At 36.1% G+C, this 24,082-nt stretch overlaps 3 non-coding genes and 2 pseudogenes across 3 annotated transcripts; all 5 read right to left on the bottom strand.

Annotated features, from left to right (window-relative positions):
• Positions 1-7,851: 7,851 nt before the first annotated feature.
• Positions 7,852-8,048, bottom strand: LOC122049725. Its single transcript, XR_006131026.1, has one exon. It is a non-coding gene; the product is annotated as a U2 spliceosomal RNA (small nuclear RNA).
• A 5,127-nt stretch (positions 8,049-13,175) lies between these two features.
• Positions 13,176-13,373, bottom strand: LOC122049829. The gene has a single exon (XR_006131084.1). It is a non-coding gene; the product is annotated as a U2 spliceosomal RNA (small nuclear RNA).
• A 1,346-nt stretch (positions 13,374-14,719) lies between these two features.
• LOC122050041 lies at positions 14,720-14,919 on the bottom strand. Its single transcript, XR_006131258.1, has one exon. It is a non-coding gene; the product is annotated as a U2 spliceosomal RNA (small nuclear RNA).
• Positions 14,920-18,459: 3,540 nt separating this feature from the next.
• Positions 18,460-18,646, bottom strand: LOC122050044 (annotated as a pseudogene).
• Positions 18,647-19,937: 1,291 nt separating this feature from the next.
• Positions 19,938-20,080, bottom strand: LOC122049722 (annotated as a pseudogene).
• Between the last annotated feature and the right edge of the window lie 4,002 nt (positions 20,081-24,082).

Below are 24,082 nucleotides of genomic sequence, written 5' to 3'. Positions count from 1 at the left end.
ACGTCTCCTTCTCCTTGACCGCGGAAAAGAAAGGAGAGTCTTGTTGCTTGAGATTTTGTTCTGGAGGCAGTTAAGGTTTGTTGCTTCGCCACTGCAGCTGCGTCGGCGAGCAGGACCTCTCCTCCGTCGCTTACCCTCTCTCCGCCTCGCTCCCTCATAAGCTGATCAAATTCTCCGCCGAAGCCATCTGTGGGTTTGATCCCCCGATTCACTCGGCTCGTCACTAGTCGGCTTCAGATGTCGATCCTTCATGCTGCGTCGCACGGTTCCTCTGTCGCAGTCTCTACTAGCGGCGTCAATGAGACCGCAACCCCGGATGCATTTGATGGTATCCGTGTATTCGCAGCGGGGGCACTGGAGAGCCTTGTTCCTCAGCGATCTCTGGGACCAAAACGAAATATTAAATTGCTTCCTTTTTTCCCTTCTCCCGTTCATACTAACTACTGATTTTCTAAATCTTTCTTCTCTAGATCTGATTACCACCTGCTCTTAGTTTGTTCGATTAGGCAATTGTTAGCTGTTCTGTTTCATTGTCCTAGCAGATTGATTGATACATGATCAACTACTTTTGTGTGGATTAGTGTGTTTCAGTGGTTGCACTCATGAGGCATTTTGGATGTTTTTGTTGGTGAGTTTAGCTCTTCTCTTTTGATACCTACAAACTCATCCAAATTTGATGCAGCTGGAGTTAAACTAATTGCAGTTGGTGTTGGGACTCCTGGCAAAGCTTGCGTGCTTGCTGAATGGGTAATGATTCAATTTCGCAGTTAACTTTGATTGTAGTAATTTGTTGTTTTACAATAGAGTGTTTGTTATGTTTCACGAGAGAATGTATCTCCTGAAACATGGAGATTTCCGGTTTCCTTTGCTTATGATCATTGATCTCCTTCATGAGAAATTTACAAGGATCATTCACTGCAGAACAATTCACGTGCCTAGAATTGATCCAAGCATCTCAATTTTTTTTTAAATTTATTCCTTTAAAGTGTAAATCCTAAACACCCAAAATACATATATTATATACCCCATGAGTACTTAAAATTTTTTAATTTTAATTTTTTTCGCTTGAACACTATAATCCAACTCCTAAACCCTAAAGTTTAAATCTAATCAACTTAACTCAGGAGCTAAAAGAAATAAATTTTAAAAAATAAATCTAATACAAGAGGGGCACCTATATATATATCGTTCGCGGTGGAACAGTCCACAACTCTGTTGTCGGGCTCATAGATTAGGATAGCAAAAATTGTCGACAGAATAACTTTTCCGTCGGTATATATTTACCGACGGAACTAGTTATTCCATTGGTAAATGTACCGACGGAACAGTAATTCCGTCGGAGTATAATTTTCCGATGAATTTTACACCGACACTTTATTTTCCGTCGGTAAATGCCTCTACCGACAGAACTACGACAGAATATTCCGTCGGTAATGCTGTTTTTTTTTGTAGTGGAACAGTCCACAACTGTGTTGTCGAGCGCATAGAATTGATCCAGACACCCCAATTGAAATACATGTATTATTTTATTTTATTTTTTTAAGCTCCGAGTTTAAACTAATTAGATTTTACCTTTATTGTCTATATATGTTAAATTATAATGTTCAAATTAAACAAAATTAGATACTCGCGGGTATAATATATATATATATATTTATTTATTTATTTATATATATATATATATATATATATATATATATATATATATATATAATATAGGATATTTTTTTAGCTCCGATTTATGGATTTTTTTTAATTTTAAAAAATAAAAAAAATTGAGACGCCTTGATCAATTCCAGGTGCCTCTACCAATCAGGCACGGACGATCGCATAACATACTATACACACACGGATGCTAGCCTAGGCGACATTCGTGGGCAGCACATAGAATCAGCGAAATACGAATATTTTTAGCTCCACTTATGTCAATAAGAGTTTGTCTTTTGAGTGTAGGATTTGGATTATAGTATTAAGCATAACAAAAAATTTAATTTAAAAAACAAATTGGATACTCAAGAGATGTGTAGAGTAAGATATGCAGAATATCAAAACTATATTTATAGTGTTTTGTTATCATGCACACCCATGTATACGCAAATCATGATCATTTAGGGTGTGTTTGGTTGGAGATTATTTTTGATAACCTTGGTTATCGATCCAAGATCATCAACGAAAACCTGTTTAAAAAAAACTGTTCACTTTTTTAACCTAAACTCTAAAAAAAAAATTAACACTATTGTATGTTCATAAATTTCTCATAAATGAGTACCTAGAACAATAAAATTATATATAAAGAGTTTTATTACTTTCACATACAAAATAAAAAACATAAACTAATAAAATATTTTATGGAGATGCGGGGTATCGATCCCCGTACCTCTCGCATGCTAAGCGAGTGCTCTACCATATGATCTACATCCCCATTAATAGGTTCTAATGTATATACTCAAATATCATTACAAAATTAGTTCGTCTCGTAGATTGATGAATTTAGTGAACGACACCTCGGACTCTCACAGTTATGGCGATTCTTCGGTTCCAACGGCACCTCGTCGTATAACTCTTCCTCATCTCTGCCGCTGCCCTCGCGCTCCTCTGGGTTGCCTTCTCCTCTACGATCCCTGCTTCCTCCACGTCGTCGAGGGAAGCCGCCAAGGCGATGGTGGAGAGCAAGTCTGGGCCAAGGTATTGCGACACCTTCGCCGGTCTGGGCCATCAATTTCTCTGCTGTTCTACTACCTTGCTTTAATATTCCATCACTATTGTGGATGATCTTCTTTGATTCGTTGAATTGGAATTAAGAACACTCCAAGTTTCTGGCATTATGAAGATTTGCCTTTGAGCATTTGATTTGGGTCTTAAAGTTCACTCCTTGCGTATAAAAAATTTGTAGGAAGAATTCTAGATGGAGGAATTAATTAATAGTTGTTTTGTACTGACATTATGCTTGTTTAAAAAATTTGCAGAGTATTTGTGATGCCTTCTAGAATGTGCATCAATCCAACACATAACAAGAAGGGGATCCTGTACCAAAGCGGAAATCCAAATACAGATGGAATGTACAATTACTCAACTCCTGTTACATTATTTGACAAGTCACAGACATTATTTTTGTGTTTTTCTAAAACTTTAATGAAGCATTGTGCAAATTTTGTTCCTTTTTTATTTAATCAATAGCGGGTAAAGTTATGCTCATATACTCTTTCATGTAGCTTTCTGCATCTTTCCCGTGGATCATATACTCTTTCTGATAGGTTGTGCAGTGGGTTCCATTCCACTTTGTCTAATGTATGTTTTGTTAATATTTAATTTCTTTAGCAATTTGACATAGCTAGATTGTCACTTTGATATCAAATCTACTTGTAACTTGAAAGATATGCACATTCCTCTCTATATTTAAAATCGAATGAAAATTGTGCAGCTGTTTTCGTGTTTTAGTTAGACTAAGAGACTGGAATCTGAGCCAGTCTTTTTGTGCAAGATACCTTAATTTTTTCGTGTATAGTGAATTTAAGAATATTAGAGATGTCATTTCAATGACTCGTATGAAACCTTGTATGGCTTTTTGTTTGAAATGCTTTCATTTATCAAGCTCCCTTTGAATATCTTCTTCATCAAATGCACTTTCTAGATTCATTATCCTTTTCTCTTTATCTTTCAATTAGTGTCCTAGGCCAATTTTCTTTTAGGAATTCTTATCCCGACTATGCTTTATGTGCTTGTCTTTACATTTTTGCACTGATATCGGTTCAATCAATGCAATTGGTTATGGTAACTTGATTTTTTTAGTTGGGCTACAAGTTCTTCTTCTCTTGATTCTTTATAGGATTTGGATCTCATTTCAAGTAAAATACCAGTGATTTCGGACAACTCAAAGGCATGGTCACACATATTGTCAACAAATTCGAAATTAAGAAGAAAAGGAGTGATCTCAACGAAAATAATCACTACTCCAATGTGCTACTAATTAACCGCACTGCGAGTCCTCTTGCATGGTAAGTAATCCGCACATGAAATTTTCTTTATTTCCCAAGATGTCGCCATGGTTAAATGGTCCGATACTTTGCTAGGTGATCTTTGAATCTTCAAGCTCTAGTCTTGACCATGATGAACATCCAGGTCTATGGAGTGCAAGGATCGAACCAATCACAGCTCTGTTTTGCTACCACATGATTTTCTTCCTATGATGGTTGTCAAAAGACTAAGGAATGTAACAGATAAAGTAGTGGTTCTCCAAATGTGTTATTTGACTTGCAAAATAGCTAATAACTATCTCATAATACAAGTAAAATATCTTTCAAGAGAAATTCACTTTTTGTTAGGGTTGTGATGTTTCTATGACACAAACCCTTCCAGAGAAATTCACTTTTTTCATGAGCTCTGATGTTTCTATGACATTCAAATGAATAATTGGTGTTGGACTCGTGTGACTCTTTCTTAGTTTCATTGCTCTACTTGCCACAAAAGTCTTGCAAACGTGTGACATGAGAACATTTGATGAATTTGTTCTTGTGGCAGACAAATGATGCATATTGAGATACCACTGGAGAATTTCTTCAACGCATATGGATAACTTTTCATTCTTCTTATTATTATAGAATGCAATAAGATTTAGTAGATTCATAAAATATGACAAGAATGAACTTTGATTACAACCCTCCTACTTCCATGTGTCTATCAATCTCTTAATCTATTTTCAAAGTGTTGTTTCTGTCATTCATAAGAATCTCTCTGTTCTTTAAATTTATAATTTCTGGAATTTATGCTGTGTCTATCGAAATAAATAAACTTCTTTGCTTCATCTATTCGTGCAGCCTCTTGCAATGGTAAAATTATTACTTTGTGACTAAAAGGTCACGGGTTCGAATCCTGAAAACAACCTCTTGCAAAAAAACAGGATAAGGCTGCATACAATGATCCTTCTTCGAGACCCCGCATAACGGGAGCTTCGTGCACCGGACTACTTTTTGTTTTTTTTTGTTGCTTCATCTATTCGTGCACTTCTGCATTGGATATATGTTGGTTTTGTATGTGAGTGCAAACTTTGTAATAGGTACGAATTGGCATGCTCATCGAACTTTACAAACATATTCGACTCGGTGGTCGAGAACAACTATCATCTTTTTATTGTAGAAAGATTGATTTTGGCAAGTGCCGAAACATATGTGAAAACTTACAAGGAAGATGAAGATGATCTGAGTCTAATAAATGACCCAAAGAATAACAATAAGAACTGTCAAATCCCTGTTTATACCATGGACAATGATGGAATTGATCGATAAATTCAAGATTTGGCAAATATTCAGATATATGGTCGAACAATAAATGCGTGGGAATGGAACTGCTATAAACATCTAACAAATTGAGTTCGCATGTGGATTTCTTATCATTTTCATACGGTTAGAGAAGATTTCTAGTGATTGACTTGTATCTAAAATGTTTTTGTTTTAGTTTTTGTAATGTGTGTTGTAAAATCAAAATGATTGAGACAATAAGGGTTTTAGATGTGATGATATTGGTTCTACATCTTACTAATGTTGTCTTGTAATGTTAAGCTAGTCTTAAAAATAATTAACCAGGCTGAGTAACGTCGAGCATGGGATGACCAACCCGGTCCCACAAAAGTTTTCCACCGGACACCAATGTAAATTGGGAAGGGCTCGCAGCGGGCAGCCTAGAAGCCCAACATCTTATAGTTGTGTGCCCCATTTAGAGGAAAAACTCTTGCAAATTCGCCATAACTGGGCTCCATCCGTGGGTGCCTGGGTGATTACCTAGATGTCCTGCCGCTGCACCATAGCCTCAGAGGCTCCATGATTAGGTTGATTGAACACTAATGGCGATGGGATAAATCTCGCGACTCAAAAGTATTCTTCAGCATTGCAAATATATACATTCATCAAAAATCATTAAATCAGACTTCATAACTCAAATCCTCACTATAATATTCCTATCAAATTAACTTACTTTTAGGGTGCAAATCTTAGATTTGTCAGTATCAATACAATAAAAAATGTATGATTTGAGCGAACCAATTCACGACGCGATAAGGCATGCTAGAATTAGTTCAATCTTTCATATGGTGGGCAAAAATAGACTCATTGCTTGTACTCAACCTATCGAGATCATCTAATGGCAAAGATCTATTTGTTAGAGGAACTCGTCATTAACTTGTTAACTTCTTGTAATATATACAAAGAACATCTCTATCTCCAACATGGTAGTTAAATTCTAAGAGATTATTAGCTTTTTGGTTTTATGACATGTATACGAATTGCAAATATAAGTTTGTAACATTAAAAAATAATGGAAATTCTAAATTTATAGGGCTTAAGTTAATTGTAAAAAAAAACTTGCACTCAATAAATTAAAACTATTGTAAAGGTAAATGAATGATTTAAAAACCATAAAGATGCATTCTAAAAAAATCGACAAATTATGAGGGATAACAATATTTTTTTTTTCTATTACAATAAGAAAAAAAATCAAAATGATAGAAATTTCTCAGACTCATAAGTTTAACTGATCAAATGAGATCTAGAAATAACATCATAATTTTATCTTTTTTAAAATTCAAATACAATTTCCACTATCTATATATTCGATAACAAAAATAAATTAAACATTTATGAGAAAATTTAGTGTTTAACTCGATAATCATTTATTTATATTTATTCGATATGAATTAAATAAATAAGCTTGATTAATTCGTTAAAAAAATAAATAAATTTCTTAAAAACAAAGATTTTAAATTATTCAAAAATTATATTCACAAACAAAACTTGTAAACTATATTTATTAACAAACTTGTTATTAAATTTGTAAATAAATATTTTTTAAAAAAACTGTAATATTAAACTCATTAATCAAATAAATAAACTTTAAAATATAAAAATTTTAATCAATCAATTTCAAATTAAAAATGTAATAATATCTAAATATATATAGATTTTGTTTGGCCTGGCATGATATATATTTTGTGTTTATATAAATTTTATAATAGCATACACATTGGGCTGGTAGCTGAGTTGTGTGGGTATATAATAGAACTAGGAACAAAATTTCATTAAATTTTCTTAATAATTTATAATTAGGGTTGTCAAAAATAAATCTGATCCGTAAATTCAAGTCAACCCGAAAAATATCCAACTTGAATTAGAAATTTTCATATTCAGATCGGAGGGTTTTTAAGTTGTACTAGGATTGGATCGGAGTCCAGATTGACTAGGATTGGCCTAAATTTAGGATTTAATAAATCTTTTTAAAATTAAATCAAATTTTATTTTTAAAATTATGAATATCAATATTAAAGCTAGTATAATAATGATAAATTATTGAGATAAAAATAAAAAATTATAATAAAAATTATTATAATTAAGTTATTCAAGTTGGTCGAATTATTTAGATTCATATTTAAAGATTTCGAATTGTATTAAGATTGGGGTTAGGTTCGAATTAATTATTTTTTATAAAATCTTTGCTTCAAGCCGAACTTTTATAAAATCTTTGCTTCAAGCCGAATTAATTGGTATTTGTGATTTATCTTTTCTTGGGCGGAGTAAAATTATTTTTTCTTACCAAATTAAAAAAAAACACTAATTAAGTTATTTCGATTAAATTGAATAACTTAATAAAATTTAAAATTTTAATTAAATTATTTCAAAATTTCATCTAAGAAAACATCAATTTATTCAATTCCAATTTTAAAATTTCTTATTCATTAAATTCAATTATTTTTAGGTGTTTTGTATTTATTTTTGAATATATAAAATTTTAAGAATTAATTTCATGGATTGTAATTAATAATTTAAAAAAAAAACTTAATTTAATATAAAAATTTAATTTAACTTGGTCGGGTGCGCCGAACCCCTACAATAGTGCAACATAGGGATGACACGCGAAGGATCCAATAGCAAGCTACTGTAATGATCCCTCCCCAAAGAAAAATTAATTTAATATCATAGTGAACCAATGGTCCACGTATCAGATATTAAACTGATAAGAACAGATACTACACTTGATCTTAGCCAAAAGGCCGAGAAAGGTATGAATGAGAAAGTGCCATAGCCTCTTCTTTTATAGCACTAGTTCCACTCCGTTAATAAAAAACAAACGATATGGGACTAAATTCTAAACCCTAAACTCTAAACTCCATCTAGTATAAAAGGTCATTACAGTTTTTTTTTGTTTATAAATAGAGGCGAGAGTACAACTCCACTTGGTCTAAATGGCCATTAGAGTTTTTTTTTTTAAGAATAGGTGAGAGTACACTGCAAATCGTGATCTTTCTCACGTCTCCTTCTCCTTGGCCGCAGAAAAGAAAGGAGAGTCTTGTTGCTTGCGATTTTGTTCTGGAGGCAGTTAAGGTTTGTTGCTTCGTCGCTGCAGCTGCGTCGACAAACAGGACATCTCCTCCGTCGATCACCCTCTCTCCGCCTCGTTCCCTCATCAACTGATCAAATTCTTCGGCGAAGCTATTTGTGGGTTTGATCCCCCGATTCGCTCGGCTCGTCACTAGTCAATTTCAGATGTCGATCCTATAGGAAATGGGAACATTGGAACATGTCCATGTTCCCCACTACTCTTAATGGAAAAGTCCATTATATCCTTGGGTTATTTTCCTTAATAAGGAGTGCATCCAAGGATCATGGGGAACGATTCACGGTGTAGAGAAAGAGACAACAAGAGAGTGAGGAGAACATTTGAGACGGTGGGATTTGGTTCGAGGAATTATGGAGAGCTTTCCAATCCTATGATTGCTCTTCCGACAGCTAGTCCAATCGTCGCCGATTGTAGATCTGTGGGAGATCGTTGTAAGTGTTTACCATTTTAATTCGTTTTGATTCATTCATTTAGAGTATCAACAATGGTATCAGAGCACATAGTTAGATATAAATGCATGACAAATCTCCTGTTTAAAATTGCTACCCCTTCCTTTTGCTCTTGTTTGCTGCCGCTCCGATCGATTTTGTTTCCTGTTGCCAACACATGGAAAGATAGCGTCCATGTTGTGAACTTCCCCAATTGGCGACGTCGTAGGCCATGAGGGACACCCATGGAGTTTGCCTCTGATTTGGCCGGTGGCTGTGCTCATGGCCACCACTCACAGAGGCTTTGCGTCGTTAGCATCGGAGGGCTATCGCCCAAGACTTCCCCTCGCTTTTGGGCACTAACATTTTTTTTTGCATGTTTTAGTGTGTGCGAGATCAAAGGAAAACTTTTTCTCATAGTAAAAAGTCTTATTCCAATCAATAACCAAGTCACCATTGCCAGCATGCCCTCTTTTCAATTTTCAGACATGATCAATCGTACTGTCAAATATTTTGAGGAGGAAGTCTCAATTCATGCATCTTACTCTTGAGGTTTTGGTGGTTCTCATTTGATATGCTGGGTTCATCCTATTGAACTCGTTTTGTTTCTTTTATATCTACTTGCAATAGCCTGGAGGGATGAGATGTGGAAAGTCAATCTTACTTTGGCCTTTGTGCTTCCTTCTCCCATTGCAAAATATATTAAAGAACTTTGTTGCCTACTTTCCCAACTCTATTGCTTCCTGGTATGAAAGCGCCTTAACATGTTAGTTAATCTAACCCGCAATCTAATCACCCCTCGAGTTATTCTCCTATAGTTCGGGCCCTCCGTAGACCGTAGGGTTAGGGTTTTCCCATGGTCTTTCATTTGGCCTGTTCTTTCAATGATCTATTTATCAGTTTGACTGAATGAGCCTATTTATCCAAAGCATTGGTCTGGAGTTAGTTCAAGATCATCGAGATGGTAACAACATTGTGCTCTCGGTACACATCCCAAGCGTGCCCTATCATTCTGCCCTCGTTGCATATCCCAAGCGTGCCGGATAGGGCAGTAAATGAACCAATGGTTAAAAAATAAGTTTGGTGCTCAATTTAATATGGAATTATTTATGTTCGTTCAATACAACACAATTTTAATTAATTGGACATGCTTCAAAAACTTATGAATAAATTTGAACAAGTATATTGGTGCATAATGATCATCAATAACTTTTTTATAAACATGTTAAATAAATAAAATAAAATAAAATAAAATAATTAAATTTAATAAATAATTATATAAGTTTCAAACAATAAATAAGTTTGTTCTTGTGTGATAGTACAATGGTAGGGCACTTTTTTAGTTTTCCAAATATTTAAGGATCGAGTTTAAATCTCGGTGAATTAACTGATGAATTTTCTCTAATGGACGATTGATCTAAGAACACTGGATTGATGGACCGGTGGAAAATGTTTATGGCTGGATTGACCATCCCAGGATTAGTCAGTGAAAGTTGAATTCATGATACCAATTCAATTGAGAACTTGATAACATTTAAACAAACCAACTGTAACGACCCGCCTCCTACTGAACTAGGCTGCGAGGCCGGACCGTCACATTATGCTGTGCTAAACTATAAGGTGCGGAAAACTTTATTAATTAAAACTTTCTGCTAATGCCTGTTACAGTCTATAACTTAGTTTCAGGACCATTTCATTGTCGTACATAAGCTAGGGAAGGAGACCTAGACTCCCTACTTGGTCAGAAACTGAGATTAAACACTTCTGGCTAAAATCAGGCATCCCAATCGATCGGTTGATCGATTGGAGCTATTGGATCGATCCAGTTATCGATTCAACGTGCTACTGTGCACGGATGAATTTCTGGATCGATCGACTGATCGATCCAGGCTGACCAATCGATCCAATGATCGATTCAGAAGCTCTCTGTTCGCGAGAGCGATTTCCCGATTGATCCACCGATCGATCCAGCTTGGCCAATCGATCCAGTGATCAATCCATAGGCTCTCTGTTCACGAAAATTAAATTCCCGATCGATCGGCTGATCGATCCATGGCTGATCGATCAGCTAATTGACTCACCAGCTCTCTGTACACGACAGGTCATCTCCCAATCGATCGGTTGATCGATTGGGAACCCTCCAATCGATCAGTGGATCGATTGGAGCTCTGATTTCTACTGCGTTTCAGAATCTGGTGTTCAATATAGATGTATCAACTAATAAATCACTAACTCTTACTGACAGGTCATAAATCATAACTTATCGACTATCATCAAGGTAACTAGAAATCTAAACATAACTTAGTGCACACAATTTATAACTTCTGACACTTGATATGCTAAAGGTGCAGAAAAGTGATAACATAAGTAAATGCTAAGTTTAACTTTGCTAATTCCCAAAGATCTTTATTCCAAGTTCCTCTTCCACACACATCTTGATCGCATTGACCTCCAGCCTCCGCTCGTCCATTTTTCCTTTGCCTCTATCTGCAGTATAAGGAAAAATGCATCTGTAAGCTTGGAACTTAGTAAGAAACCATCTACCTCACAAAACATGCATACGATGCAATTTATGCTTTTAAAACATGTTATTTGAAATATATACTGAACATGTTAGAACATGGCATGGCATACTATCATACAAAACATAGAATCAAAAACTTATCATGGCAATGTCTTCTAGTATCCACAAGATAGAACTAAACCGATACAAGAGCTGACTAAACTAATGCTAAGCTGATACAAATTCTGAACTGTAATCACCTAACTAGATTGTGAAGCTTCGAAAAACTATTTATCATAAATAGATGAAAATACTAATCATGCTGCTGATGGGCCCGGCAACTGTACTTGCAATGCGCGCATCCCTAACTAAACTCGGGGTTGCAAATCCCGATTCTAGTAGGGTTTACTAGGTTATCTAAACCTAGGGACGACTGTGGGAGCCCAACCCAAGGACAACTGAAGTCCAGTACAGTGCCACTGGAAAGTAAAATACTGATTTGTAGCTAATATACCTTACCTTGCTCTTACTAGGTTATCTGAATCTAGAACTAGGTTATCTGAACCTAGAGGCGACTGTGGGAGCCCACCCATTAGACCGTAGTCCCATATAAGTTGCAGCAACGCTAAGTATGCTATAAAATGCTCCTATTGCATTTATCTAAGCTATTAAAAAATGCCTATGTTGCATTTAACTGAGCTAAACATTTTATCAAATATGTGGTGTGCACTAATTCACACCTTATGTGCTGAAAATCTGTATACAACTAAACTAAGGTATAAAACCGTGAAAAGAGCTACTATACTGCAGGTGAGGGGTTTCTTAACTCCCGCGCTAGTTTCTCTTACAATCCAATCGCTAGGTTTTCCGGAGAAGGGATCTCTTCGACGATCTTCTCGCGTCTATGCGTTCTTCTCGTGGAGAGGAGCGTCTTCGTACCTTTGATGTTGTCGGAAGATACTCCTATGGCCCTAGGGATGAAACCCTAGGTTCTTCCTTGGACTTGGGCATCGAGAGGTGAGGAAGGGAGAGGGGTCGGCGGGTGAGGGTTTGAGGGAGAGAAAACTATCGATCAAAATAACCAATCCCCACTTAAATCTCCTATTTATATTAAGTGATTAATTTCACCCCAACTCAATCATAAATATTATTGTTCCTCTTTTATTTCAGCACACCCCTGCTGGGGCCACATGGTTACTAAAGTTATCTATAAGTCGTAGGGTTCACTAGGTCTCGGGTTTGATTCCCGCTTAAGTTGTTTTACATTTTTTTATTTATTTTTGCTACTTCTGCTACTCCAAAAAAATTTCATAAAAATATTCTAAAATTCTAGAAAAATCATAGAATATTTCTAAAATTGATTTGAGAATTTTCGGGCATTACACCAACCTCAAGCCTAACTTGAATTAAGCACTACCCCACGATGTAGCCAAATTGGTATTCGGATGATACAGGTGTTTTACCTGTTTTGTTCCCTACATATTAATTAAATGTCCTCCCTATTAAAAAGTTGTTTGGTACGTGATTTATCTTTCTTGGGCGGAGTAAAATCATTTTTTCTTACCAAATTTAAAAAAAAACCACACTAATTAAGTTATTTCGATTAAATTGAATAACCTAATAAAATTTTAATTAAATTATTTCAAAATTTCATCTAAGAAAACATCAATTTATTCAATTTTAATTTTAAAATTTCAAATTCATTAAATGAAAAATAATAATTTAATCAATAAAAAATTTCAATTATTTTTATGTGTTTTGTATTTATTTTTAAATATATAAAATTTTAAGATTTAATTTCTTACACTATAATTAATAATTTAAAAAAAACTTAATTTAATATAAAAATTTAATTTATCTTGGTCGGGTGCGTCGAACCCCTACAATAGTGCAACACAGGGATGACACGCGAAGGATCCAATAGCAAGCTACTGTAATGATCCCTCCCCAAAATAAAAATTAATTTAATATCATAGTGAACCAATGGTCCACGTATCAGATATTAAACTGATAAGAACAGATACTACACTTGATCTTAGCCAAAAGGCCGAGAAAGGTATGAATGAGAAAGTGCCATAGCCTCTTCTTTTATAGCACTAGTTCCACTCCGTCAATAAAAAACAAACGATATGGGACTAAATTCTAAACCCTAAACTCTAAACTCCATCTAGTATAAAAGGTCATTGTAGTTTTTTTTGTTTGTAAATAGAGGCGAGAGTACAACTCCACCTGGTATAAATAGAGGCGAGAGTACAACTCTACTTTGGCCTTTGTGCTTCCTTCTCCCATTGCAAAATATATTAAAGAACTTTGTTGACTACTTTCCCAACTCTGTTGCTTCCTGGTATGAAAGTGCCTTAACATGTTACTTAATCTAACCCGCAAGCTAATCACCCCTCGAGTTATTATCCTATAGTTCGGGCCCTCCGTAGACTGTAGGGTTAGGGTTTTACCATGGTCTATCATTTGGCATGTTCTTTCAGTGATCCATTTATCAGTTTGACTGAGCGAGCCTATTTATCCAAAGCATTGGTCTGGAGTTGGTTCAAGATCATTGAGATGGTAACAACATTGTGCTCTCGGTACACATCCCATGCGTGCCCTTTCATTGTGCCCTCGTTGCATATCCCAAGCATGCTGGATAGGGCGGTAAATGAACCAATTGTTCAAAAATAAGATTGGTGTTCAATTTAATAAGGAATTATTTTTGTTCGTTCAATAATCACAATTTCAATACCTTAGGAATAAATTTGAACAAGTATGTTGGTGAATAATGATCATCAATAACTTTTTTATAAACATGTTAAATAAATAAAATAAAATAAAATAATTAAATTTAATAAATAGTTGAACAAGTTTCAAACAATAAATAAGGTTGTTCTTGTGTAATAGTACCATGGTAAGGCACTTTTTTTAATTTCCCAAATATTTAAGGATTGAGTTTAAATCTCGATGAATTAACGAATGAATTTTCTCCAATGGACGATTGATCTAAGAACACTGGATTGATGGACCGGTGGAAATTTTTATGGTTGTATTGACCATCCCAGGATTAGTATACTTGAATTTTCTCTATTAGAAAGTTATTTGGTATGTGATTTATCTTTCTTCGCGGAGTAAAATCATTTTTTCTTACCAAATTAAAAAAAACCACACTAATTAAGTTATTTTGATTAAATTGAAGGACCTAATTAAATTATTTGAAAATTTAATCTAAGAAAACATCAATTTAGTCAATTCTAATTTTAAAATTTCTTATTCATTAACCGAACATTAATAATTAATTCAGTAAAAAAATTCAATTATTTTTATGTGTTTTGTATTTATTTTTAAATATATAAAATTTTAAGATTTAATTTCTTGCACTATAATTAATAATTTTAAAAAAACTTAATTTAATATAAAAATTTAATTTATCTTGGTTGGGTGAGTCAAACCCCTACTGTAATGATACGCGAAGGATCCAATAGCAAGCTACTGTAATGATCCATCCCCAAAATAAAAATTAATTTAACATCATAGTGAACCAATGGTCCACGCATCAGATATTAAACTGATAAGAACAGATACTACAATTGATCTTAGCCAAAAGGCCGAGAAAGGTATGAATGAGAAAGTGCCATAGCCTCTTCTTTTATAGCACTAGTTCCACTCCGTCAATCAAAAACAAACGATATGGGACTAAATTCTAAACCCTAAACTCTAAACTCCACCTAGTATAAAAGGTCATTACAGTTTTTTTTGTTTGTAAATAGAGGTGAGAGTACAACTCCACCTGGTATAAATGGCCATTAGAGTTTTTTTTTTAAGAAGAGGCGAGAGTACACTGCAAACCGTGATCTTTCTCACGTCTCCTTCTCCTTGGCCGTGGAAAAGAAAGGAGAATCTTGTTGCTTGAAATTTTGTTCTGGAGGCAGTTAAGATTTGTTGCTTCACCGCTGTAGCTGCGTCGACAAGCAGGACCTCTCCTCCGTCGGTCACCCTCTCTCCTCCTCGCTCCCTCGTAAGCTGATCAAATTCTTCGGCGAAGCTGTCTATGGGTTTAATCCCTCGATTCGCTCGGCTCGTCACTAGTTGGCTTCAGATGCTGATCCGATAGGAAATGGGGAACGTGGGAACATGCCCACGTTCCCCACTACTCTTAATGGAAAAGTCCATTATATCCTTGGGTTATTTTCCTTTATAAGGGGTACATCCAAGGATCATTGGGGGCTGATTCACGGTGTAGAGAAAGAGACAACGGGAGAGTGAGAAGAACATTTGAGACGGTGGGATTTGGTTCGTGGAATTCTGGAGAGCCTTCTGATCCTATGATTGATCTCCCGACAGCAAATCCAATCGTCGCCGATTGTAGATCTGCGGGAGCTTGTTGTAAGTGCTTACCATTTTGATTCATGCATATTGAGTATCAACAATGGCATCAGAGCATATAGTTAGTTATAAATGCATGAAAAATCTCCTGTTTAAAATTGCTACCCCTTCCTTTTGCACTTGTTTGCTGCCACTCCGATCGATTTTGTTGCCTGTTGCCAACACATAGAAAGATAGCGTCCATGTCGCGAACTTCCCCAATTGCCGACGTCGTAGGCCTTGAGGGACACCCACGGAGTTGTCTCCGATTTGGCCGGTGGCTGTGCTCATGTCCGCCACTCGCAGAGGCTTTGCGTCATCAGCGTCGGAGGGCTATCGCCAAAGACTTCCCCTAGTTTTTGGGCACTAACATTTTTTTTTACTTGTTTTATTGTGTGCGAGATCAAAGGAAAACTTTTTCTCATTGTAAAAGTCCTATTCCAATCAATAACCAAGTCACCATTGCCAGCATGCCCTCTTTTCAATTTTCAGACATGATCAATCATACTGTCAAATATTTTGAGGAGGAAGTCTCAATTCATGCATCTTACTCTTGAGGTTTTGGTGGTTCTCATTTGATATGCTGGGTTCATCCTATTGAACTCCTTTTGTTTCTTTTATATCTACTTGAAATGGCCTGGAGGGAAGAGATGTGGAAAGTCAATCTTACTTTGGCCATCGTGCTTCCTTCTCCCATTGCAAAATATATTAAAGAACTTTGTTGCCAACTTTCCCAACTCTGTTTCTTCCTAGTATGAAAGCACCTTAACATGTTTGTTAATCTAACCCGCAAGCTAATCACCCCTCGAGTTACTCTCCTATAGTTAGGGCCCTCCGTAGACCGTAGGGTTAGGGTTTCCCCATGGCCTTTCATTTGGCTTGTTCTTTCAGTGTGACCGAACAATTTACTTATCAGTTTGACTGAGCGAGCATGTTTATCCAAAGCATTGGTCTAGAGTTGGTTCAAGATCATCGAGATGGTAACAACATTGTGCTCTCGGTACATATCCCAAGCGTGCTGGATAGGTTTAAATTAATTGGACATGTTTCAATAACTTATGAATAAATTTGAACAAGTATATTAGTGAATAATAATCATCAATAACTTTTTATAAACATGTTAAATAAATAAAATAAAATAAGTTTAAATTATTAAATTTATTAACTAATTGAATAAGTTTTAAGCAATAAATAAGGTTGTTCTTGTGTAATAGTACCACGGTAGGGCACTTTTTTAGTTTCTCAAATATTTAAGGATCGTGTTTAAATCTTGGTGAATTAACGGATGAATTTTCTCTAATGGACGGTTGATCTAAGAACACTGGACTGACAAACCGGTTAAAAATTTTCATGGCTGGAGGATTTGCAAGTTGAATACTTGATACCAATTAAATTGAGAACTTGATAACATTTAAAATTTAAAATGAATAACCTAATCAAATTTAAAATTTTAATTAAATTATTTCAAAATTTCATCTAAGAAAACATCATTTTATTCAATTATAATTTTAAAATTTCTTATTTATTAACTAAAAATTAATAATTAAATCAGTAAAAATATTTGATTATTTTTTATGTGTTTTGTATTTATTTTAAAATATATAAACTTTTATGATTTAATTTCATGGACTGTAATAAATAATTTAAAAATAAACTTAATTTAGGTGGTGTTTGGTTCTCTCCTAGGAATCGGAATGGGAATAGGTATCATAGTATTGTGGAATGGGAATGAGTGTGAGCTAGGGTATCAAACCTAAAAGTAATGTTTGGTTAGTTAAATATTTTCAATCGGAATGAACTTAAAATTTCTTTTTTACCCTTAGAGGAAAATAAGAGAAAAAATTAGATGGAAAGTAAAATTGAATGTGAGAGACACATATGATGAGAGAGAAAGTGTGATGGGAAAAATGAAGAGAGGGAAAGTATGATGAGGGAAAATGAGGAGAGAGAGCTTGATAGGAGAGATTGAGAAGAGAAAAAGTATGATGAGAGAGAAAGAGTAATTGTGAAAAATGAAGAGAGAGAAAGTATGATGAGAAAATGTGATGAGAGAGAATGTGTGATGGGAAAAAAATGAAGAAAGGGAAAGTGTGATGAGAGAAAATGAGGAGAGAGTGTGTGATGGAAAAGAATGAAGAGAGAGAAAGTGGGATGAGAGAAAATATGGAGAGAGAGTATGGTAAGAGAGATTGAGGAGAGAAAAAGTATGATTAAAAAATGAAGAGAGATAAAATAATGAGAGAGAGTGATGAGAGAGAAAATAATGAGAGAGAGTGATGAGAGAGAATACAAAGAGAAAATGGTAGAGAATGTGTGATGAGAGAGAGAGAGTGATGGAAGAGAATGAAGAGAGAGAAAGTGTGATTAGATAAAATATGAAGAGAGAGTATGGTAACCGAGATTCAGGAGAGAGAACGAATGATGAGAGAAATAGTATGATGAAAAAAATGAGAGAATGAAGAGAGAGAAAATAATGAGGGAGAGTGTATGATGAGAGAGAAAATTGTAAAGAATGTGTGATGAGAGAGAATAAGAAGAGATAAAATATGTTGAAAGAAAAAATATGATGATAGAATGAGGAGAGAGAAAGTATGATGAGAGAGAATAAGGAGAAAGAATGAAATGAAAGAAAAATTAAACAAATATACTAAGGGTATTTTTGTCCAAAACTTAATTCTTATTCTCATTCCATCAAAACATAAGAGAGAGGGTGGGTTTCATCCAGGTTTGGAAATGAATCCATTCCCTTATTTCCAAACCTCTAAACCAAACACCACCTTAATATAAAAATTTAATTGAACTTAAGACACGAACCCTGCAATAGTACAACACAAGGATAACACACGAAAGATCTAGTAGATGATCTCTCCCCAAAACAAAAATTAATTTAATATCATAGTGAACCAATGGTCCGCGTATTAGATATTAAACTGATAAGAACAAATACTACACTTGATCTTAGCCAAAAGGCTGAGAAAGATATGAAAAAATTAGAGCCATAGCCTCTTCTTTTATAGCACTAGTTCCACTCCGTCAATAAAAAACATATGATATGGGACTAAATTCTAAACCCTAAACTCTAAACTCCATCTAGTATAAAAGGTCATTACAAATTTTTTTTTTTTGTAAGAAGAGGCGAGAGTACAACTCCACCTGGTCTAAATGGCCATTAGAGTTTTTTTTTTAAGACGAGGCGAGAGTATATTGCAAACCGTGATCTTTCTCACGTCCCCTTCTCCTTGACCGCGGAAAAGAAAGGAGAGTCTTGTCAGGGGCGTAGCCACCTTAAGGAGAGGGGGTGCGACCGCCCCCTCTCAAATTTTATTATATATATATTTATTTATTTATTTGAAAGTCCTTATCGTCACTTTGAGTAGTTGATTTAGCATCATTCAATGTCGAAAACTGAAATTGATCACATATTTGGAAAATTCATGACCTAAGTTATCCATTGGTACCACTTCTACGAGGAAATATCACAATTTGAAGTGTTAATTATTGAATTTTAAATATAAAATATATAATAATAAACGGATGAATTAAATCGTAGGGCACAAAGTAAGGAAGCTAAATTAAAATTGAATCGAGTTTGAACTAAATTCAACAGGTAGATATGGATATAAAAATTATGTTGGTTCAAATTGAAATTGATTTGAAGTTGAGTTATGACCGAACCAAGTTTAATATTTAACCAAGTTTAATTGATTTGAATTAGGATATTTTTGACGAAACCTTTCATTTTTTCTCTCCCTTTTCTCCCGATGCATGTTACATCTCTGCCGTACCTTATGCAACCCCTTCACCCATTCCTCTCTTTTATTTTTTTTTCCTCTTCTTCCTCATTTACTTCTTCTCCTTCTCTTCTCCAACGTTGGTAAACTTATAATTTTTTCCTCTCCTCTTCTTAAGCACAAGAGCTTTTTTCTTCTCATTTCTCTTCTCCTGCAAGCAAGAAATATAACATCAGTTGCTGCCCTCTTCTTGCAACAAGATCAAGTAGCCATCAACCCCCAATCTTCTTCCTCTTTTGGTATTTTTTAGGATTTTATTGGCACAACAAAATAGTCATGTTTTGTCTTACCTTGTTTTGTTTGTGTTGTTGTCGAGCTCATCGAAACTAGTCAAGGTTGCTAACGAAGAAAGTAAAGTTCTCCATTTTTTACTTCTTCCTCTCTATTTTATCTTATCTATTTTTCTCAAAAGCAATGATCTTCCAAGAGTTATAAGTTATTCCTTTCGTGTTTCATGAATTTTTAAAAATTGCCCCTCCTAATAAAAAATCCTAGCTACGCCCCTGTCTCTCCCCAAAACAAAAATTAATTTAATATCATAGTGAACCAATGGTCCACGTATTAGATATTAAACTGATAAGAACAAATACTACACTTGATCTTAGCCAAAAGGCTGAGAAAGATATGAATAAATTAGAGCCATAGCCTCTTCTTTTATAGCACTAGTTCCACTCCGTCAATCAAAAACAAACGATATGGGACTAAATTCTAAACCCTAAACTCTAAACTCCATCTAGTATAAAAGGTCATTACAATTTTTTTTTTGTTTGTAAGAAGAGGCGAGAGTACAACTCCACCTGGTCTAAATGGTCATTAGAGTTTTTTTTTTAAAAAAGAAGAGGCGAGAGTACATTGCAAACCGTGATCTTTCTCACGTCTCCTTCTCCTTGACCGCGGAAAAGAAAGGAGAGTCTTGTTGCTTGAGATTTTGTTCTGGAGGTTGTTAAGGTTTGTTGCTTCGCCACTGCAGCTGCGTCGGCGAGCAGGACCTCTCCTCCGTCGCTCACCCTCTCTCCGCCTCGCTCCCTCGTAAGCTGATCAAATTCTCCGCCGAAGCCATCTGTGGGTTTGATCCCCCGATTCACTCGGCTCGTCACTAGTCGGCTTCAGATGCCGATCCTTCAAGCTGCGTCGCATGGTTCCTCTGTCGCAGTCGCTACTAGCGGCGTCAATGAGACCGCAACCCCCGGATGCCTTTGATGGTATCCGTGTATTCGCGGCGGGGGCACTGGAGAGCCCTGTTCCTCAGCGATCTCTGGGACCAAAACGAAATATCAAATTGCTTCCTTTTTTCCCTTCTCCCGTTCATACTAACTACTGATTTTCTAAATCTTTCTTCTCTAGATCTGATTACCACCTGCTCTTAGTTTGTTCGATTAGGCAATTGTTAGCTGTTCCGTTTCATTGTCCTAGCAGATTGATTGATACATGATCAACTACTTTTGTGTGGATTAGTGTGTTTCAGTGGTTGCACTCATGAGGCATTTTGGATGTTTTTGTTGGTGAGTTTAGCTCTTCTCTTTTGATAGCTGCAAACTCATCCAAATTTGATGCAGCAGGAGTTAAACTAATTGCTGTTGGTGTTGGGACTCCGGGCAAAGCTTGCGTGCTTGCTGAACGGGTAATGATTCAATTTCGCAGTTAACTTTGATTGTAGTAATTTGTTGTTTTACAATAGTGTGTTTGTTTTATGTTTCACGAGAGAATGTATCTCCTGAAACATGGAGATTTCCGGTTTCCTTTGCTTATGATCATTGATCTCCTTCATGAGAAATTTACAAGGATCATTCGCTGCAGAACAATTCACGCGCCTAGAATTGATCCAAGCATCTCAATTTTTTTGAAATTTATTCCTTTAAATTGTAAATCCTAAACACCCAAAATACATATATTATATACCCCATGACTAATCACAAAACTTAGTTAATTACTTGTGTATATGATGCATGTTTAATTAAGTAATTAATTAGTGCCTAGCGATTAAGATTAGATCTAAATCGTGCACAAGATGCACCCTTACGATTAGATTAGATCTACATCGTGTACAAGATGCACTCTATCGATTAGATTAGATCTATTTCATGTATATGATACAACATCATTTAGATTAGATCTAAATCACGACAACTCAAAATGCCTACCATGCCGTGATACCTACCACTACCTCGATCGCATGATGTTGTTGAATCTGCCAAAGCAGAGCAACACATATTCTCTTGGTAGGGTACGGAGGGACAATCTTGGTCCCTCCTATCAACGCATGGGCGAGTACAAACTCAATTAGATTGAGTATTCCTAGTTTACTCGGTTGGATCGAGTACAACTATAGGCATTCTTCCAATGGTTGGAAAGGTAGGACAAAATCACGTTTATATTAATTCTCGGGCGTATTAGCCAAAGCTAACTCGAGTTTTAATATAAATGCGGATTTCATCCTATAAACAAGAGTTGCATAGAGATGTAATTGGTAATCGTTACCTACCGATCATACTAAGTCTTGGGCGTATTAGCCAAAGCTAACTCAAGGGATAGTATGATGTGGATCTTGTCCCACATGAATTATAGAATTCAATGGAAGCATCATTTAGTTAAAAGCCTAATTAAATGATTAAGAATATGATATTTATTTCTGCTTTTATTCTGTTGTAGATAACCATGACGTCAAATACGAACACCTTCTCCCTGCGATCTGTCCTTGAGAAGGACAAGCTCAACGGAGCAAACTTCCTGGACTGGTACAGGAACTTGAGAATAGTTCTCACTCAGGAACGTAAACTGTACGTTCTGGAGCAGCCCATTCCGGAGGCTCCTCCTGCCAATGCCCCGCGAGCTGACAAAGATGCTTACAAGAAGTATCAAGATGACGCATTAGATGTGTCTTGTCTAATGCTCGCGACCATGAACTCTGAGCTTCAGAAGCAACACGAGTTAATGGGCGCTTACGATATGGTTGAACATCTTCGTCAACTGTATCAAGGTCAAGCGAGGCATGAGAGATTTGAGATCTCAAGGGCACTGTTTCAGTGAGGGCTCCCGTAGGCCCATATGTACTCAAAATGATTGGGTACATAGAGAACCTACAAAGGTTGGGGTTCCCTCTTGGCCAAGAGCTAGCCACTGACCTGATCTTGCAATCCTTGCCGGATAGCTACAGTCAATTCGTTCTAAACTACAATATGAACGAGATTGACAAGCCACTGCCCGAGCTGCTTAGCATGTTAAGAACTGCTGAGCTAAACCTTAAGAAGGCTAAGCCCAACACTGTTCTGATGGTTCAGAAACATAAGGGCAAGGGCAAGCCCAAAGGCAAGGGAAAGTCCCAAGCCAAGGGCAAAGGCAAGGCACTGAAGCCTAAAGGAGGGGTCGCCAAGGATGCTACCTGCTTCCACTGCGGTCAGACCGGGCACTGGAAGAGGAACTGCAAGGTATACTTGGAGGATCTTAAGAAGAAGCGAAGTGAGACTTCCACTTCAGGTATATATGTTATAGATGTCAATCTATCTATTTCTACATCATGGGTATTAAATACTGGATGTGCTTCTCACATTTGTACTGATGTGCAGGCGTTGAGAAATAGCAGGGCATTGACAAAGGGCGAGGTGGACCTACGAGTAGGCAATGGAGCACGGGTTGCTGCTGTTGCTGTAGGGACTTACTTTCTATCTCTGCCCTCTGGGCTTGTACTAGAGTTAGTCGATTGTTGTTATGTGCCTGCATTAACTAAGAACATTATATCAGTTTCTTGTTTGGACAAGGAAGGTTTCTCGTTTACTATAAAGAACAAATGTTATTGCGTCTATTTAAACGATATGTTCTATTGTAGTGCACCTCTGATAAACGGACTCTATATTCTAGACCTTGAGAGCCCTATCTATAACATAAATACCAAGAGGTTCAAGTCAAATGACATGAACCAAACCTACCTCTGGCACTGTCGCTTAGGTCATATAAATGACAAGCGCTTATCCCAGCCTCATAAGGATGGTATGCTGGACTCATTTGATTTTGAATCATATGAGGTATGTGAGTCATGCCTACGAGGAAAGATGACCAAGACTCCCTTTAGTGGGCACAGCGAGAGAGCGACTGATTTGTTAGGACTCATACATAGTGATGTATGTGGCCCTTTCAATGTCGCTGCTAGAGGCGGTTATAGGTACTTCATCACATTTACTGATGATTTCAGTAGATATGGTTATGTGTACTTGATGACACATAAGTCTGAATCCTTTGAAAATTTCAAAGAATTCAAGAATGAAGTACAGAACCAGCTTGGCAAGAGTATTAAGATACTTCGATCAGATCGAGGTGGAGAATACCTTAGCCATGAGTTTCGTGACTACCTAGCTGAGTGTGTGATTCTATCCCAACTCACTCCTCCTGGAACACCACAGTGGAATGGTGTGTCCGAAAGGAGGAATCATACCTTATTAGATATGGTACGGTCTATGATGAGTCACACAGATCTTCCGACAATCCTTTGGGGCTATGCTCTAGACACGGCAGCTTTTATACTCAACCGAGTTCCATCCAAGGCCGTGATAAAGACACCATATGGGATATGGACTGGGAGAGATGTCCAGGTGTAATTCATGAGGATTTGGGGTTGTGAGGCTTACGTTCGACGT

This window comes from Zingiber officinale, chromosome 2B (genome assembly GCF_018446385.1).
Source record: "Zingiber officinale cultivar Zhangliang chromosome 2B, Zo_v1.1, whole genome shotgun sequence".
NCBI classification, from domain to species: domain Eukaryota; kingdom Viridiplantae; phylum Streptophyta; class Magnoliopsida; order Zingiberales; family Zingiberaceae; genus Zingiber; species Zingiber officinale.
This window is presented reverse-complemented; position numbering and strand designations above follow the sequence as displayed.